This window comes from Dromiciops gliroides, chromosome 1 (genome assembly GCF_019393635.1).
Source record: "Dromiciops gliroides isolate mDroGli1 chromosome 1, mDroGli1.pri, whole genome shotgun sequence".
Classification (NCBI taxonomy): Eukaryota; Metazoa; Chordata; class Mammalia; order Microbiotheria; family Microbiotheriidae; genus Dromiciops; species Dromiciops gliroides.
In genome coordinates this window covers 613,560,457-613,577,399 of record NC_057861.1, presented here as the reverse complement: position 1 = coordinate 613,577,399, position 16,943 = coordinate 613,560,457, and the positions used below count along the sequence as shown (strand labels likewise).

The window sequence follows — 16,943 nt, the reverse complement described above, 5'->3', positions numbered from 1 at the left end:
AGCCGCCCCTTTTCTTGATTCTTAATACTTGATTTTCTATCCTTTTGAATATCTGATCATTCAATTTTTTTTATAGATCAGGCATTTCTGTTATCTCTGTTCTTCTAGCTGTCCTTCTGGTTTTATAGGATTTAGAGAACAGTGGGCAGCTGGGTACCAGCCCTGAAGTCAGGAAGACTCATCTTCCTTAGTTCAATGTGGCCTTAGTTACTGACTATCTCTGTGACCCTGGGCAAGTCACTTGATCCTGTTTGCCTCCATTTCCTCATCTGTAAAATGAGCTGGGGGAGGAAATGACAAACCACTGCTAGATTTGAACTCAGGTCTTCCTGCCTCCAGATCTAGAGCTCTATTCACCATGCCACTCAGTTGTGCCTATAATCTTCCTTACAATCGTTAGTTATTTTTAGTCATGTCCTATCCATGACCCAATTAGGGGTTTTCTTGGCAGAGATACTGGAATGGTTTTCCATTTCCTTCACCTGCTCATTTTACAGGTGAGGAAACTGAGGCAAATAGGATTAATGACTTGTCCAGGGTCACATCACTAGTAAATGTCTGAGACCAGATTTCAACTCAGGAAGAAGAGTCTTCCTGAATCCAGGCTTGGTACTTTATTCAGTGGGTCACATAGCTGCCCTACAGTCTTCTACTTTTGCTAAAATGTCTGATTTCTGACTTGGGGGCAGGCAGCACCTTATTATAACAATCTACTAAAGGCTTCTGTGAGAGCCAAGCAATAATAGGGTAGAAAGAAATTGGTGCTCAAGAGTCAGAGGTTCTGGGTTCTGCCTCTGACACTTGCTATCTGATCTTGTGCTAAATACTTAACCTGTCTGGTCTTCAGTTTCCTCATCTGTCAAAAAGAAGGGCTTGGCCTAAGATGGCTTCCAAGGGCCCTGCCTTGATTCTCTGGTTCACCATTTACACTAAGGGAGGTTAAAAACTCCAAGGGTTGGGGGTGGCTAGGTGGCACAGTGGATAAAGCATCGGCCCTGGATTCAGGAGTACCTGAGTTCAAATCCGGCCTCAGACACTTGACACTTACTAGCTGTGTGACCCTGGGCAAGTCACTTAACCCCCATTGCCCTTAAAAAAAAAAACAAAAAAAAACCCCAAAACTCCAAGGGTTAATGCAACTGCCAGGAATTCTGGAGCAAGGTTAGGTGCTGATGCTGGTTTGCTTTGGAGGAGACCTGGGGTAGAAGTGCAAGTTGAAGGCTGAACACACGGTGCAAAGTCCTTTGACTCTCACCCCGTGGTTTATACTTAAGGCTCCTAGCCCTGGATGGGGGCCCCACCCAGAAGGGGAAAGGAGGCGCCCTATCTTTTGGCAGGGGAAGAGTTCCACTGAGCTAGTACTACATGGAAGGAACAGAAGGAAACTCCCTAAACCCCATTTCTTTGCTTTACTTCCCTTTGCTGTAATTGATTAGACCACTTGTTTCCCAGTGATTTGGGTAAATTATTTGCTAGCTGGACTTCATTCTTGTTTCTCTGCTGATGTAAATAAGGCTCCTTAGATCATGCCGTGCTTCATTTGTTGAGAGGTATGTTCCTTCTCTCTGTTTGCAGCCCCCTAGGGTAGATGTCTAGTCTAATGTCACCAGGGTATTATGTTACTGAGGCATTGTGTCATAGCGCTAATGTAAAGGGTGGGCTGGTTGCAGAAACCTGTTTGCACAATGAAGAGCAGAGTTTTGTGCTCCTTTATTTACCAGTGGATGAGAATCCCCCAGAATGGGGCAGGCACTGATGGGTTGGAGAAAAGATGCTCATTTTTGAGGTCACAGATCCATTGGCGTGATGGTATATAAACAAAGGTATCAGAATCAAAAGGCTAATTTTATTCAGTTTAAGGAGATAGATCTAGAGCTATAAGGGATTTCTGAAGCTATCTAGTCCAACCATCTCATTTTACATCTGGGGAAACTGAGGGCCAGGGAACTTAAGTGATTTGTCCAAGGTCACAAAGGTAGTAAGCCTTGTCTTGTTACTTAGAAAAAAATTTAAACGCTAATGACATCCCTTTTTTAAAATTGCAATTCAGTTGATTCAAGAGAAGACAAGTTAAAAATGCTATCAAGTGGAGACTTTTCCTCCCAGATGTGTACTTAAAACAGTTGTTCTTTGGACCCAAAATTGCCTATTTGCTGGAGTATATCTAGGTGATAGAGGGGAATATCTTTCCCTCCCTCCCTCTCTTTTTAGCTAGCTAGTAAGAGACGTAGATATAGATAAGACATCTCTCTCTCTCTCTCCTCTATCTTTCTCTCCTCTATCTATTGAGGGAGAGAGAGGAAATGCATATCAATAAATTTGTAATCCTATGTATTTTTAAAACATTTACATATATATACATACACACACATAACGTATATACAGCTATACTCCATATATACACAATATATGGAGTATATATGTATATATTCCATATATGTGTTTATAAATTATATATATATATATGTATGTGTATATGTGTGTGTGAGAGAGAGAGGAGAGAGGAGAGAGAGAGAGAGAGAGAGAAAGAAGGGGAGAGGGAGAGAGGGAGGGAGAGGGAGAGGGAGGGAGGGAGGGGTCAATAAGTGTTTATATAGAGAGGCAGTTTTGTTTAGTTTAGCCAATAGGACTGTCAGGAAGACCTAGGTTTCAGCCCTTCCCTGATCCCTGATTTATGGGACCTTGGGTGGATCACTTAACCCTTCGTACTCAAGACAACTCTCCAAGGTTTAAGTTGCAAGTGTTAACAAGAGTTAGCAAAAGGAATTCCTCAGGACAGTTCCCTCCCCAACAAATCACAGGTCCAGTTAAAACCTACCCCAAAGGGGTGGGGGTGCCACAGCATAAAGATTTGGTTTGTCTTGATGGCAAAAGGAAGAACCAGAGAGTGCATGTCATTAGAGTTAAGAGAAAACCAATGTATATTAATGCACTTTCATAAATCTCATTTATGAACGTCAATGTTCTGGACAAGAAGCTGCATAGTTGTAAAGCACTTAGTACTGTGCCTGGCAAATAATAAGAGCTATCAATGTATAATATTAATAAATTATTAATAAGCCAATACTATTAATTCTAGTAATATAGTGAATCTGTTCATATAATTTGTGTAATATATAAAATAATTGATATGAACCATGAGTATAATTGATATATGCTGTTAGCTATTATTACCACTATATAAAAACATAACTGTGATTTTGAAAGGTAGCTATGCTTATTGCCATTTGTTATTTTGTTTCTAAGTTACTATTTCCTAACTTACTAACAATAATCCTGCCTTTTTTCCCATAAATAGAGATGCAAACCCTTCAGTCCTGTTCCTTGTAGCTGAGGAGGGTGAGAGCAGCCCAAACTATCCCCCCTGTCCCCCACAAGGTTTCTGTCTGTGTTTTCCGTCCTCCATTATGGTTTGGTATCCCTTCTGTTCCCTGCCATCCATCCCAGCCTGACTTTGGGGGTATTCCTGTTTCTCCCAGCTCTCTTGCCTTAGCCCAGGTGTTCTTGACCTTTTCTGTGTCACAGAAGTCTGGTGAAGCCTAGGGTCCCCTTCTCAGAATTGTGCATGCCTAAAAAACCCCACAAAAGACATAGTTAAAAACAATAATATATTTGTAATAAACTTGTCAAAAACAAGTTTCTAGGAACCCAATTTAAGCACCCCTGCCTTGGGCAAAGGTAAAAAAACAAACGCTTTCTTTAATCCAAGTGAGAAATATAATCGGATCAATAACAATATTTTATTTAATAGGTAATTAAAGAGAGGAAAAGTAAAAAAGCAAAATAAAGCACAAAGTTTGCTGGGGTCAGATTCACATAGACATAGGGATAATCTTTTCACTTAACCCTCTCTGACCCAATAAGAAAACAAAGTTCTTCCTTTTAAGGAGTGTATTGGCCCAGGCATGCTAAAGCAAAGCCAAGCCAAGAGCCTGGACTGAAGACAAGTTAATGATTACATGAACAGCTCCAGAAATATTTCTGGCATTTCAGCAATAGTACTGGGAGTGAGGGATTGGGCAGACCAATCCCTTGAGGACCTATTAGGTCTTTTCAAGGTGCTTCCATTTTAATATTTAAACTACTGTAAAGATCAGGGAGGGGAAAGTACATAGAAAAAAGCACTGGATTTTGAAGCAGATGGCCTCAGGTCAAATCCTAGCTCTGCCTTGATGGCACTTAGATGGTGAAGTGGATGAAATAGAAGACCTGAGTTCAAGGCTAGCCTCAGACACTTACTAGTTGTGTGACCTTGGACAAGTCTCCTAACCTCTGCCTAACTCTATTTCCTCATCTGTAAAATGGGGAGACTCATAGCATCTACCTCTGAGGGTTGTGAAGATCAAATAGAAGAGCTAATATTTGTAAAGTGCTTAGCACAGTGCTTGGCACTTAGTAGGTGCTTAATAAGTATTTCTTCCTTTCCCTCCCTCCCTCCCTCCCTCCTTCCTTCCTTCCACTTGGGGAGGCCTTGTTCAAGTCATCTAATCTTTTATTTTTCCCCCATAAAACAAGATCCCTTCTGGTTAAAAGTCTGTAGCTTGTGATTCTTTTTGTAGAATAACTTTTCAGAATAATATCATACAGTTATTTAGTTCTTGATATGCAGATTTTTTTTTTTATTTTTGCGGGGCAATAAGGGTTAAGTGACTTGCCCAGGCTCACACAGCTACTAAGCATCTAGTATCTGAGGCTGGATTTGAACTCGGGTCCTTCTAAATCCAAGGTCAGTGCTTTATGCACTGCGCCACCTAGCTGCCTAGCTGCTCCTAGAATTCTTTCTTTACAGTGGTGGTGAAGTTGGTAGCCCAAGTGTTTGTCCCCATTTAATAGATGAGGAATCTGAGGCTAAGAAGTTAAGTGATCAGAACTGGGTCACACAACTCCTAAGTGTTGTGAAATCCACTCTGGAGAGCAGTGTCTCTTTCACTGCTCCCCATCAACTTCTCCAAGAAAGTCCTTTACAGGCTTAGTTCTCAACTAATTTAATTGCACCAGATGTTTAGCTAGCAGGTGGTGTAAACACTTAGGTTTGAGGATAAAAATTGACAAGTAGAAAAATGTCTTGCAATGCAAAGAAAGGAGCCTTGCAATTAGGCTCAATGGCTTAGGAAAGATGCCTGGTAGAGGTGCTTTTATTATACAAAGCAAATTCTCAAACCAGAAGGTAAACTATATTATAAATTTAGAGCCAGAAGGGCCCTTGTAGATCATCTAGTTTCCCCTCTCCCTACGTTTTATAGTGAAGAAACTGAGTCCTAGAGAATTGAACTGGGTTTTTCAAATATCACACAGGAACTGCTGACAGCTTGGTGCAGTGGTAAGACAAGGTTTAGGGTAAAGGGACCTCAGTTTGAATCCCAGTTTCACATTTACTACCTCTGTGACTCTTGGGCAGTTACTTTCCCTCCCTTGACTTCAATTTCCTCATCTGTATAATAAGGAGGCTGTACTGGATGACCTCTGAGGTACTTTCCAACTCTAAATCTGTGATCCCAAGGATTAGAGACAGGATTCATTTTTATTTTTAAAAACATTTTTATTTAATGTTTTGAGTTCCAAATTCTATTCCTCCCTCCTTCTTGAGGTAGTAAGCAGTCAGATATAGATTATACATATGCAATCATGTAAAACATTTCCATGTTAGTCATTTTGTACAAGAAGAGTCAAACAAAAGAAAAAAATTAGAGAAAGAAAATTAAAAATGGTATGCTTCCATCTGTATTCAATCAATATCAGTTCTTTCTTTGGAGGTGAATACTATGTTTCATCATAAGTCCTTTAGGATTGTCTTGGATCATTGTATTGCTGAAAATAGCTAAGTCATTCACAGTTCATCATACAATATTGCTGTTACTATGTACAACATTCTCCTGGTTCTGTTCACTTCACTATGCATCATTTTATGTAAGTCTTTCCAAGTTTTTCTGAAATCATCCTGCTTGTCACTTTTTAAAAAAAATTTTTTTTAGTGAGACAATTGGGGTTAAATGACTTGCCCAGGGTCACACAGCTAGTGTCAAGTGTCAGAGGCTGGATTTGAACTCAGGTACTCCTGAATCCAAGGCCAATGCTTTATCCACTGTACCACCTAGCTGCCCCCTGCTTGTTATTTCTTATAACACAATAATATTTCTTTAATTTTTTAAATTTAAATTTTTTAAATCATAAAAGTATTTAATTATTTTCTAGTTATATTTAAAGATAGTTTTCAACATTTGTTTTTATAAGATTTCTAGTTCCAAATTTTTCTCCCTTTCTCCCTTCCCTCCTCCCCCCTCCACAAGACAGCAAACAATCTGATACTTGTACAATCACATTAAACATATTTCTGCATTAGTCATGTTATGAAAGAAGAATAAGAACAAAAGTGGAAAACCTCAAAAAAGAAAAAATTAAGTGGAAACAGTATGGTTGAATCTGCATCTAAGTTCCACAGTTCTTTTTTCTGGATGTGGAGAGCATGTTCTATCATGAGTCTGTTGGAATTATCTTGAATCATTGCATTGCAGAGAAGAGCTAAGTAGCACAATAATATTTCATCAAAATCGTATATCTCAGCTTGTTTAGCCATTCCCCAATTGATGGGCATTTTTCAAATTTCCAGTTTAAAGACAAGATTTGAATCTAGGTCCAAGAACTCCAAATCCAGTATTCTTTCCTCTGTGTGACGTGTTAAGGGCTAAAATTCTAGCTAAACTGTCTAAAATATCTAATGAGTGGTCGCCAATAAATTATAGGCTTTAGCAAGAGTTAGACTTTTAAGCATTTATTAAGGAGAATAAGAGTTTGGTAAAGAGAGAAGAAAAGGCCTAGATTCCTATCTATTAAAGGGAGAGCACATTTCTAGCTCCCCTCTCCACCAGCGTCCTCAGGAAAGAGAGCGAGACCGAGCGCCAGTCTCTTCCTTCCTCCTCCCACTAGCCCGCGTCACTTCCTGACGCCAAAGAAAAGACTCCTGGTCTTGCCCTCAAAGACCTTTGTTTCATGGGCGGAACTCTTCTACAGTAAGTCTCCAGCAGGTGTCGTCATTCCAATTGTTACAGACATCCAAGGGGTGAGACAGACTTGATAGTCAAAAACCACATAAGCCAATCTGGACTTAAGAGCTGTGATGGGGACAGAAGTGAAAGTAAGAATAACAAACAGTACCAGGTCAGTCAGGGATAGCATATGAGCAAAGATGGTCAGGAGCCAGGTTGAGTTGTTGAGCAACAGGAATCTGTTGTCCTAGTCTGGGGAGAGAGAGGGAAGATGGCTACACCTTCCCTTTCTGCCTAGTGGGGTTCTGTTGGGTTAGTACTGGGGACATGGACCCCCCCCCCCGCCATTCTAACCACAAAAACTATGTTTACTGTTATATCCTCATGAAGTTCTCTCCATTTAATAAACCAGGTTACATAAGCTTTGTGAGTTTGGGGCTGTTTGATCCTGTGGCCACTCAGCCCCCTATTAACCCGAGAATCAGATATAAACTCTCAGTTTGTCTCTTAAAGCCATTTACAACCTGGCTTTGAAGACTTATCACACATTCCTTCCCTTCATAAACTCTTATGAATTAGCCAAGTGGAGCTTCTTCACTGCTCCTCATACATAACACTTCCTCTCTTACCTCTGATCCTTCAAGCTGTCACCCACCCTACAATGCCCTCTTGCCCCACGTGCCTTTCTTAGAAGCTCTTATGTGCTTATGGTCTCAATTAATGGAATTCCTTCTACCTGAAGCCTTTTCTGATGTCTCCTGATCACTACAGCCATCCTCCCCCTTTACCTTCTGTCCACTGATACATGTATTTCCACTTCCCCATCTCTGGGCCATAAAGAAGGAAAGATAGTTTCCACACCAGGGCAGCATTAACCTCAGTCTCTGAGGACTCAACAGATCTATTAGTTGTGATCATCATCCTCACCCTCATTCTTGTTGTTTAAATAGAATGCAATCCTTCTCTCTCCGCCCCCCCCCCCCTGCTGGGCAATGAGGGTTAAGTGACTTGCCCAGGGTCATACAATTAGTGTCAAGTATCTGAGGCTGGATTTGAACTCAGGTACCCCTGAATCCAAGGCTGGTACTTTATCCACTGCACCACCTAGCTGCCCCAAGAATGCAATCTTTCAGGCACAACTCCAAACTTATTCTTTTAGATCCAGGCTTTGTTTCTCAAATGTTTATGTCTCCATAGATAGAATGGTTATTTCTTTGAGGGCAAAGATGGTCTCATTTTTGCCTCATAGTAGGTGCTTAATAAATGCTTTTTGACCAACTGTTTGCTTGAGAAATCTGAGCATCTGCTTTTTCTTATTTGGGTGAAGATATCTGAACTGAGCCATAGAACCAGGGAATGTTAGAGTCATCTGGTCCATAGTCATAGATGAAATGAGATAATGTATCTAAAACACTTTGAAAACTTTTAGGCCCTTTTTAACTGCTAGCTAATATTATTATAAATTATACATTATTTTATTGTTGGTATTTAACTGTGGAGGAGGTCAAGGTCTAGTGGGGGTAAACGTAGAAATAAATAAATAACACTAATACCAAAAATGGACAGGCATGATGTAAACAAAGCATTGGGGAAGCAGAAGGAAATTTCTAGCTGGCAAAGGATCAGGAATGCTTCACGCTGGAGGTGGCATAGCCTGGCTGGGCCTTGAAAGGATAGAAGGGATTTCAAAGGGCAGAGATTATGAGGTAGAAAGATTTCTTTCATTGTGGGAAAAACATATGAGGTGGGAAAGACCATAATTAATTTGGGGAATAGAAAGAAGTTTGGTTTGGCAGGAATATATCCTATGTGAATAGGAGCGATGTGAGATAAACCTAGAGAGGTAAACTGGTGTCTAATTGTTTAAAAGGACATTGAATGCCAGGGTAAGGGGCTTGAACATTTACCTGGCATGCAATGGGGAATCACTGAAATAGCCATTGAAGTGGACACGATCAGAGCTGTGTGTGGGATAAATTAGAATCTGGTGAAATCAGCACCCACTTTTTCTAATGTCAGAAATACCATATCTATAGTTATATCTACAGAAAGTTATTTCTATTGAACAAAACACAGAACATAAACTGTTTAGTTCCTACAATTTTTTTTATCATATGGTGATATGACCGATTTCCTGAAAACTTTAGGGTCAAATATAAATTCCACTCTTTGGTTTTTAAAGTCAAATTGGAGGTCTATGCTATTATTATAGACCAGGTGAGGGATAATAATGGCTTTAAATAGGGTGATTAAAAGTAGGAGTAGAAAGGAAAGCAAAGATTGAAGAGGCAAATGAACTGTTTGTTCTAGATGACTGTTTTCCCAGCCATAAGCCAAGTACTATGTTGTACTTCTTTTCTTTTCTTTTTTTTTTGGGGGGGGGGCGGGGAGGCAATTGAAGTTAAGTGACTTGCCCAGGGTCACACAGGTAGTTAACTGTCTGAGGCTGGATTTGAATGTAGGTCCTTCTGACTCCAGGGCTGGTGCTCTACCAGCTGTGCCACCTAGCTGCTCTGGTATTGTGCTTTTGAGTTATTGCAGGGGTCCATTTGATTAAATGACAATATAAGCCACAAACATACCTAATATAGACTGAATAGATATGATGTATCATATGTGAATAGATATACCTATATTTTTTTCTCTGTATCTATCTGTGTATCTGTGTCTATCTATCTCTCTCAACATACCTGTTAAAAACCCGATTTTGAAGTAGCTGACTGATTTTTCATCTGTATTTCTCATTTGATTAGTTTGATCTATCAGATTGGTCAGTTTCCAGGGCAGTTGTAAAGGTAGCATGGCATCTCACTGAAGGAAGGGTGCCATCTAGTGACAAAGAGGGTAGCTGCAGTTTTTTCCTATGGCAGCACAGTATGGATTGGAAAACACTACTCATGTTGCTGTTTGGATTTTCCAAGAATACATTATGGCAAAAAGTGGAGACTGCATATTATACAATGTTATGAAATGGGAATCTTTCTAGATGAGAGAATAATAATAATAATGACAATATCGGATACTTTAGTGCTTTATGAAGTCTTTGATCTATGCTGACTCATTGAACTTCCTAGCTTCCTGGTGAAATGGTGCAGTATTAACACTGAGAGATAAGGAAACTGAGACCTGGATAGTCTAGGTCTGGGCAGTTATTAAGTATTAATGGAGGTGATTTGAACCCAGATGCTCCTGACTCCAAGTCTAGCATTCTGGCCAAGTCACCATACTACCTCTAGGCCAACTTGCTTCACTTAAACAAGGGGACGGACTCTCTATGACATTCTGGACGAGTTGTTATTTAGGCTTTTTTGGATATCCTCTAATTAAGAGGCACCCACTGCCTCTTAAGACTGTTCATTTCATGTCTGTATAACTCTATGCATTAGGAAGCTTTCCCTTATATCAAACTTAACTGTTTTTCTTGAAATTTAGGGTTCAGGGGCAACTAGGTGGAGCAGTGGATAGAGCACCAGCCCTGGATTCAGGAGGACCTAAGTTCAAATTCGGCCTCATACCCTTGACATTTACTAGCTGTGTGACCCTGGGCAAGTCACTTAACCCCAATTACCTCACCAAAAAAAAATTAGGGTTCAGAATATAAGACTTGGAGTCAGGAAGATCTAAATTTGAATCCTGCCTCATACCCTGACCCTGGGCAAGTCACTTAACATCTCCTAGTCTCAGTTTCCTCATCCTAAAATAAGGACAATCCTACCATTCACCTCCTAGGGTTGTTAGGAAGATCCAGGGAGTTAACATACGGATAGTTCTTTGCAAACATCAAGTGCTGTAAATACTAAGTATTATTTTTATTATGGATTAATTTCTTTAGTCCTCAGTTCTCTCAACTGTCAAGGACTTGGATTAGATGATACAGATCCCTTCTAGCTCAAAATCCTGTAATTCCAAGCACTCTACCTACTTTATTCCTATTGTTCTTCCAGGGTAAGCCTTTATCAGATGATATCTTTTTTTTTTTAACTTTTTTCTTTTGGAGGACAAAAGTTAAGTGACTTGCCCAAGGTCACACAGCTAGTAAGTGTCAAGTGTATGAGACTGGATTTGAACTCAGGTCCTTCTGAATCAAGGGCCAGTGCTTTCTTTATCTACTGTGCCACCTAGCTGCCCACAATATCAGATGATATCTTTAATGGGAGAGTACAAATTAAGAGCAGCAGAACCACACAGGAATGACAGATAACACAACCTTATTACTGCTCACAAGAGGAAAAAGAAAACAGAGGATAACAGGGAACCATCTCACTGTGTGGTCTGCATTGTACTTGCCACTGTGGGCAGCCTCCAGATGCGGAAGCTTGCAGACAGAGCTGCTGCATGCATCCAGATGTGCAATGGCTTCCTCACTCTGGTCAAAGACTCGAAGCCCTTCATGCTCAAACTTTTAAAAATATTTTTTATTTTTCCCCAGTTACATTTAAAAACATTTTTAAACATGTGTTGTTGTTTTGATTTCTAAATTCTATCCTGCCTTGTCCTGCCCCCTCCCTGAGACAGTAAACAATCTGACATATACATATATATATATTATACATGTATAATCATGTAAAACATTTCCATATTATTCATTATGTAGGGGGAGATCAAACAAAACAAGAAAAAGAAAGAAAGAAAGAGAAAAATAGTATGCTTCAGTATGTATTCAAGACACTGTCAGTTCTTTCTCTTGATATAAAGAGCATTTTCCATCATATCATGAGTCCTTTGGGATTGTCTTGGACCACTGTGTTTCTGAGAATAGCTAAGTCACTCACAGTTCTTCATCATATAGTATTGCTGTTACTGTGTACAATGTTCTCCTAGTTCTGCTCACTTCACTCTGTATCAGTTCACCTATGAATTTCCAGGTTTTTCTGAAATCATCTTGCTCATCATTTCTTAAAGCACAATAATATTCCATTACAATCATATGCCACAACTTGTTCAGCCATTCCCCAATTGATCGGCTTCCCTTCAGTTTCCAGTTCTTAGCCACTACAAAAAAAGAGCTACTCTAAATAATTTTTGTACGAATAGGTTCTCCTTCCCAACCTCTGCTTAAAAAAAAAAAATTCTCTTTGGGATACAGACCTAGTAGTGGTATTTCTGGATCAAAGGGTATGCACAGTTTGATAGCCCTTTGAGCACAGTTCTAAATTGCTCTCCAAAATGGTGGGGCTCAAACTTTATTAGACAAATAGGCATCATGGCCCCAATAGGAGACTTCCCTATCATCAATAGGGGAAGAGAAGTAGTATAACTGGGACTAGTGAAATGAGGGTGTTTTACAAATTAAAGAATGAGGAATGAGGGACAAGGATGTAAATAACTTAATCCCAACTGCCATTAAGCAAGAGGCAGGGGCAGGGGACTAATACCAAGTCTCTGGGTTTATGCCATGGCAAAAGTTTAAGCCTTGGCATATCCACATGGCAGGGGCTGGGGCCATACCATTCAGATGAGTTTACCAGTTCACAATGGCACAAGGACTGATTTACCATTTGGCTATAAGATATAAGATTTAGGAATGGGTGGGGGAGGGCTGGGGAGAACACTTGGATTCATATAATTTTAGAGTTGTAAGAAATGTTAGGTACTGTCTAGCCCTTTCATTTTAAGGATGAGGAAACTGAGGCAGAGGGTAGTGGAAATGGCTTATTTGAGGTTACACAGTGAGTTTCTCTTAGAGCCAGGACTAGAACCTATGTCTCCTAGACTCCTAGTCCAGTGCAGAGGACTCTAAGAGGAGGAGGAAGTAATGTGAAAAGCTGGAGAAGTGGAGGACACCAAAGACAAACCATACATCACAGTGTTTGCTGGGGACTAACCCAGACTGAGAATATCAAGGCAACTTTAAGGTGTTTGGAAGGATAGGGCCTTATGACTGTTGGGTAAGTTTTTTTAATGACCTTTTTCTTTTTCCTTTTCTTTCTTTCTTTCTTTCTTTCTTTCTTTCTTTCTTTCTTTCTTTCTTTCTTTCTTTCTTTCTTTCTTTCTTCCTTTCTTCCTTCCTTCCTTCCTTCCTTCCTTCCTTCCTTCCTTCCTTCCTTCCTTCCTTCCTTCCTTCCTTCCTTCCTTCCTTCCTTCCTTCCTTCCTTCCTTCCTTTCTCTCTCTTTCTCCCTCCTTTCTTCCTTCCTTCCTTCCTTCTTTCACCTTTGTGAAAGAAGCCAGGCAGGCACTGGGCTGTAGAATCTAGCAGGAATCCAGAGGTAGGCATCTCACTTTTGGCCAGAAGGGATTTAGGGAAGCAAGTGGTCCTGAATACAACATGGGTAATGTCTTAAGGACTTGGCTTAGCGTTGACAGCAGTCCTTTGCCACCCATTTCTAGAGGGATGGGAGAAGAACGTCTATTAAGGGCTCTATTAGTTGTTGTACTTGGGCCTGTTGCTAAATGGAGATTTGCACATCAGCCAACATTTCATGAATGCTTAATCTGTGATTCATTTTGGGCGGAGGGAGAGGGCGGGGTGAGCCCTGGGCTCTTGGCTGCCTGGATTTATTTGGGAAGACTTGGTCAGCAACAAGGGATTTTTACAACCTGACTGCCACCTTGAGGAAAGTGGAACCTGGAACATCTTGAACTTTTAAACAGATGAAAGTCCAGAGGGAAAGAGGAACAGGATCTAGATGAGAGCCATGGATTAGGAGTCAGTTTTCCCCAGCCTACCATTTTCTACTCGATATCCAACATGCCCCGCCCCCCCCAGCCAATTAATAGAAGTTTCCCCAGTATATAGAACTGCTAGCCACCACTTGACTCACTGTCATGATGAGGGAAGAACACGATCCTATTATGAGACTCACTAAATTCAGTGGATTTAGGCTCAAACACTGGCAATCTATATCCTGGTGGGAGAGAAAAAATTAATGGGGTCAGCTAGATGGCGCAGTGGATAGAGCATTGGCCCTGGAGCCAGGAGGACCTGAGTTCAAATCTGACCTCAGACACTTAACACTTACTGGCTATGTGACCCTGGGCAAGTCACTTAACCCCAATTGCCTCACCAAAAAAAAAAAAAAAGAATACCTGTACTAGGGGCAGCTAGGTAGCGCAGTGGATAGAGTACCGTCCCTGGAATCAGGAGTACCTGAGTTCAAATCTGACCTCAGACGCTTGACACTTACTAGCTGTATGACCCTAGGTAAGTCACTTAACCCCAATTGCCTCACCAAAAAAAAAAAAAAAATTAATGGGTAGCTATAGTAGTTGGCGGGGGGGGGGGGGCAGGGATGGGTAGAGGTCTGAAAGTAGGAATAAGCTGGGACCTAGAGTCAGAAGGCCTGGGTGTGGTGGGCTGAAGGCTAGTTTCAGAGGCTGAAAAAAAATCCCAGTTCTGCCCAGTTTACCTCCTCTAAGAGAACTGACATTTGTATAATGCTTTGAAGGCTTGCCAAGGGCTTCATATACATTTTTCTTATGTAAGCCTTACAATGATCCTGTGAGGTAGGTGCTATTAACTCTGTTAGAACTGAGTAACCTGTGTTTCAAGTTTAGTGACTTATTCAGTCAGGATCACACAGCTTCAGTGTCTAAAGTAGGACCCTGGGCAAGTCACTGAACTTTTACTTGACTCAGTTTCCTCATCACAAATGCCTGAAAGTCCTCTTTTTCATTGAAGTTCCATTTTTCCCCCTGAAAGGTTATATACTCAGTTTTGCTGGATAGATGATTTTTGGTTATTATCGCAGTCCTTTTGCCCTCCGGTCATATTCCATGCCCTCCAGTCCTTTAATGTAGAAGCTGCTAGATCTTGTGTTATCCTGACTGTAGCTCCACAGTATTTGAATTCCTTTTTTCTAGCTGCTTGCAATATTTTCTCCTTGACCTGGGAGTTCTAGAATTTGGCTATAATATTCCTGGAAGTTTTCCTTTTGGGTTCTCTTTCAGGAGATGATTGGCGGATTCCTGGCTGAGGCTGTTCTTTATCTACTATACAACAGCATCTTACATCTTTCTTGATTCTGTTCAAAGGCTGGGCTGGGGCCATCTGAACTTTTCCTCTATTTGCTACCAAATCATTGACTTTTAGGATTGGCAGTATGGCAGAATGGTGTATTTTGGAGGGCCTTAAATGCCAGGTAAAGGAGTTTGTATTTAGTCATAGAGTCAATAGGAAACCACTGAAGAAGCTTTTTGAGCAGGAAAATGATATTGCCAGACTAGTTACTTGGATGATGGGTTGGAGAGATGCATGGAAACCAATTAGGCGAGAAGTCACGAGGGTTAGAACTTGAAGTGTGGTCATGTGAGATGCAGAGATGAAATTGACAGGATTTGACTATTTATTGACAGTAGAAATAGATCCTGAGATGGAGCAGAAAAGTGACCTTCCAAAGCCTCCCCTCCATCATCTAAGTAACTATCAAAATAATCTTCCTAAGTACAGATGAAGACATAGAGATGAAAAGTAATGTCAAGTTAACACTGGTCACAAAGAAAAGGTCACTGAAATTGTCAGAAAACCAAATATTAATCTTACCTCTGCTGTACTCAGAGGCAAATATCTTAAAGTAACCAAAGACAGAACACAGCATTGTCGTTTAAATAATTTTTGGCATCTATTAATGTTCTGACCGGAATGAGAAAAAGGCCAGAAATCTTTCCCAAGACTGACCACCGGTGAGACCACAAACAGGCTGAACTGACCAGTAATGAAATCCACTCAGTGCTTGGATATCCTGGAATAAAAGCACCAAGCAGTTTGATGACAAACCTAGCATCTGTCATTTGGTGCTATTCACTTCCATTTTCCCCAAAAAGATTTTATCCCAGTTCAAATGGGAATGATATTTAACCACCTTCCCACTCTGCATTTCTTCATTGGTTCCACCATTATCCCAGGCACTCAGGCTCAAAATCTTTGAGTTATCTTTGACTCCTTCCCTCTCCTGTGCACCTCCACCATGCATCAGAAATCCAGCATCCTTCATTCCCACTGTCATTGTCCTTGGTCAGGCCCCGATAGCTTCATGTCTCAGCTATGATGTTTGCCGACCTGATCTTCCTAATCTCATTTTTCCCACCCTCAGATGTACCTTGCAACCAATGTACTTAATTTTTTTATATATACATATATAAATGGTGGGGGATGTTGGAATTAATGGAACAATGAAATCCAGGAAGGGTTAATCTGGAAAAGTTTCTTAGAGAGAGTGGGAGTTTGAGTGGGAAAATGATGAAAAGGGATGTGAGGAATCATATGTGTGTGTATTTATACATACATACACACACCTGTGTCTACATATAGGTATTAATATATGCTATTACTGTCACGCAGTCAGTATATGACATGAAGCCGCATTTAATTGACTCTGAGGCCAGGGTTCTATCTATTATACCACACAGCCCTTCAGGTATAGTGTGGCACAGGGCATACAGTGTTGTCCACAGAGTCAGGAAAACCTGGGCTGAAGTCCCTCTTCTAACATGTAGTGGGCAGGTCACTTAATGTTCCAATGCTCCAAACAATCCTCCGAGACAAAAAAGTTGTAGAGCATTTGTGTCTGCATTGGTAGAGGGAGTTTCTTTTTTTTTTTTTGTGAGGCAGTTGGGGTTAAGTGACTTGCCTGGGGTCACACAGCTAGTAAGTAAGTGTCTGAGGCCGGATTTGAACTCAGGTCCTCCTGACTCCAGGGCCGGTGCTCTATCCACTGCGCCACCTAGCTGCCCCAAGAGGGAGTTTCTTAACCAGGTATTTCTTATACCAATAAAATCATGACAGATCTGGTCCAAAATATTATATTTATAAAGGTTATAACACACACACACACACACACACACACACACACACACACACATATATATATATATGTGTGTGTGTGTGTGTGTGTGTGTGTGCATATTTATGTATATATATTCATAGATGAATGAAGTTGCACAAATAGGTAATTTGACCATCAGTTTGTTTCCTTGTCACTTATCACAGTGTATTTGTTGGATTCTCTTAATTCTTTTCCGAT

At 40.6% G+C, this 16,943-nt stretch overlaps 1 protein-coding gene across 1 annotated transcript in view; it reads left to right on the top strand.

Annotated features, from left to right (window-relative positions):
• Positions 1 to 16,943, top strand: part of ANKS6 (ankyrin repeat and sterile alpha motif domain containing 6) — a 74,417-nt gene that overhangs the window by 7,380 nt on the left and 50,094 nt on the right. The gene's annotated exons all lie outside the window — the stretch shown is intronic.